The sequence below is a fragment of the Cyphomyrmex costatus genome, unplaced genomic scaffold (genome assembly GCF_001594065.2).
Source record: "Cyphomyrmex costatus isolate MS0001 unplaced genomic scaffold, Ccosl1.0 scaffold1936, whole genome shotgun sequence".
In the NCBI taxonomy this organism is placed as follows: Eukaryota; Metazoa; Arthropoda; class Insecta; order Hymenoptera; family Formicidae; genus Cyphomyrmex; species Cyphomyrmex costatus.
In genome coordinates, this window is record NW_017275972.1 from 2,346 (window position 1) to 5,924 (window position 3,579).

Below are 3,579 nucleotides of genomic sequence, written 5' to 3' on the forward strand. Positions count from 1 at the left end.
TATTTAAAAAATTTTTTTTTGTTCACATCCGATCACATCCACTCATTTATGATTATTTATAAGATTATTAAAGTATGTTTTCTTTTTTGTGTTTTATAATAATAATTATTATTATTATTATTATTATAATTATAGTAATAATAAAAAATTAATATTATTATATATAAAAAATTAAATAATTAAATTTTTAGAAATATGTTTTATGCAATTTTCTAAATATATTTTATAATATAATATAACTTTCATTTTTTAAATTACTTTTCTATTTATAAACATTACTACAAAACGTCTATTTGATTTAATGATTTGTCTAATCGTTTATTCTAATCACCTAATCGTTTATTATCGCTGCGATAAACGACACTTATGAACAGTTTCTGTCTGGTACCTTATATTTAATCACGTGACTCATTTGTCGCCAAATTTAAGCGACAAGCGACATCATGAACACGTACCTTAAGAACACATAAAAACGTAGTTAATAAATGTGTATACACAATTTTTATTTTTTTATTAATTATATTACGTTGACGTTGTTAATTAATATTTAAAATAAACATTTTTATGTTTGTCACAACGCTATTTTATCACTTGCATAGCCCAAAACACATGAAATGCATAACAGTGCATAAACATAACATAAAACTGCTGAACCAATGAGCATCTTATGTTAATTAATATGGCAACTTTATGCTGGATGCTTAAGCGGGGAGCACAGACTTTTGCATAAAGGTTGGATTATACTGGCCGTAATCTGTTAACTTATGTTGTAATCTGTCAAAATTGACCAATTATAATCGATTATTCCCCTCTCATTCGACTGTGATTGGTCAATTTTTACAACCTTAACGCATAAAGCATGTGCATAAGGAATTTCATTGGTCCATTTTCTTATGCATGAATCAATGGACCAATCAAATTCTTTATGTATATGTTTTATGCGTTATGCAAAAGTCTGTGCTCCCCGCTTAACAGTTTTATATTATGCTCATGCTCTATTATGCATTTCATATGCGATAGGCTTTATGCTGGATTCACACTGGACGCAGCAAGCGTCAAGCAACGAAGCAGCAACCAACCAGCGTGGCGATATTTTTTACGCCACTGTAAATATCATAACGCTGATTGGTTACTGCTCTGTTGCTTGACGCTTGCTGCGTCCAATGTGAATCCAGCATTAGGGTGCAAACCCATGCAGCGGAATAGCGTAACGCGGAACGAGAGCTGAACCAATCACGAGTTTCTTTAGAAACACGGAATGCTCGTTATTGGTTCTGCTCTCGTTCCGCATTAAGCGGGGAGCACAGACTATTGCATAACGCATAAAAGCATGTGCATAAGGAATTTCATTGGTCCATTTTCTTATGCATGAGTCAATGGACCAATCAAATTCTTTATGTATATGGTTTATGCGTTATGCAAAAGTCTGTGCTCCCCGCTTTACGCTATTCCGCTGCATGGGTTTGCACCCTTGCTTTAAACTTACAGACATACGCACAAATCTGAATATACATGATAGGATAATCTAAGGGCGGGTTCACACCTTGACGGAAAAACGGAAAGCGGAAAAGCAATAGCCAATCAGGTAGTCGACTTTCTGTTAGTTCTATACTACTTACTACTAGAGACTAGATATCAGAGAAGTGCAACCGGCTTAAGGAGCCTACAGACCAGAGCGGCGCAGCGGTGAAGCGGCGAGCGATAGCCAATGAGAGTCATGCTTTTGCGTAAAAGCATGGCTCTCACTGGCTATCGCTTGCCGCTTCACCGCTGCGCCGCTCTGGTCTGAAGGCTCCTTTAAGTCAGTATCGCAAAATTACTAAGAAAAGTATTAAAAATGGCGTCGTTTGCAGACGAAATGTGAAATCCACCAATCGCCTATTAGTCAGCCATTCTTAATACCACTGAATGAATGTCATGATTGGCTGACAGTCAGCTAATCAGGACGCGGAACATCGGTTGCGCTTCTCTGATATCTAGGACTCTACTAGAGACCTAGAAAACAGAGATGCGTCATTGAAGGGTATGGCTTGATTGGCTGTCTAAATTACGTGATCAGAGAGCTATTTTAATTCACTATTGCATCTAATAGATATAGTTTTATAACGTATGTAGTACATATATATAGAGAGAAAAATTTAGACAATACAGTGTCGAAGTGCAATAAAAAACTATTATTATGGTGTAAGTATTCTTATTTGTGTGAATATTTAATATCGGACTTAACCTAACCTAATCTAATCTTTCTACCTTTTGCATCAACTGTCATTAGCTTATTGGTCAAGAGCACTTATATTGAATTAAAATGGCAGTGGTTACCTAACCCAACCGACGCAATGTCGCATCTCTGTTTTCTAGGCCTCTACTTACTACCAACGCGAATTCTGATTAGCTACTGCTTTTCCGCAATCCGCTTTTCCGTCAAGGCGTGAACCCGCCCTAAGAATATGAATGATAGGATAATCCTATCTCTTTTCTATCAATGTTTCGTTCACATTCTGTTCCTCTGTTTCTTCCTCCATGGGGACGCAACCTTAGGGCCAATTTCACCAACATCGGTTAAGCTAACCGACGATTAAAGTGTCAACCGTGATTGGTTCATTCTGATCAAAGACAAATGCGATTGGATAATTCCATTGGAATTAACCGTCGGTTAGCTTAACCGACGTTGGTGAAATTGGCCCTTAAAGTGGAAACGTGAAAAGCGAAAATGTTTTAATTGAATCGATCTTTGTTCTAAAGAATCGATTTACAGGATTAATCGATGCAGTAAAATCGATTAATCGGTGTGAAAGAATCGATTCTTAAAAGCAATAAAATCGATCTAAAAAAATGATTAATCGGTGTGAAAGAATCGATTCCTCAGAAAATCGAATCGAGATCGCCCATCCCTAGTATATACTGGCTGTGCATGGTGGAAATATATAAGGGGTGCGTTCCGAGTTACGCATGAAGCGCGTAGACTGCATAGAAAGTCGTTCCGAATTAACTATTGCGCGCTTCGAAAGCGCTTCGAGAGTACTTGAATTCCCCAGATTGTACTAACCGTACTGTATTCTCAGCACTCCACTCAGCGCATTGACTGCTTCTCTTTCGACCTGAGGCAGTTGATGCGTCTGATGCGTTCATGCGGTCTATGCGCATGATTTGTAATTCGGAACGAGCAACGAGTACCGGACAATACAACAATGAACGGACGAATATTTGCGATTTGCGATGGAACAGTGATTACAGCAATTGCATGATTTCCCGGTCTTATTAGAGGATAAAAATAAAGTATTAATTTTATTTTTAAATGAAGAGGATATGGCGAAAGTAAGCCAAGATAAAATTAATGGCATTATTCAACAAAAATTAAAAGGGCGAAGTAAGAGTCAGAAGTAAATTACATTTAAAATAATTTAAAAATGTTAACATATTTACAATAGAAATATTACAAAAATTGCTTAACAATTGTTACGCGCAGCATGTTTTTAATTTTAAGTAACGGACATAATGTTTTTAATTTTAAGCTATTTTTTGTAATATTTCTATTGTAAATATGTTAACATTTTTAAATTATTTTAAATGTAATTTACT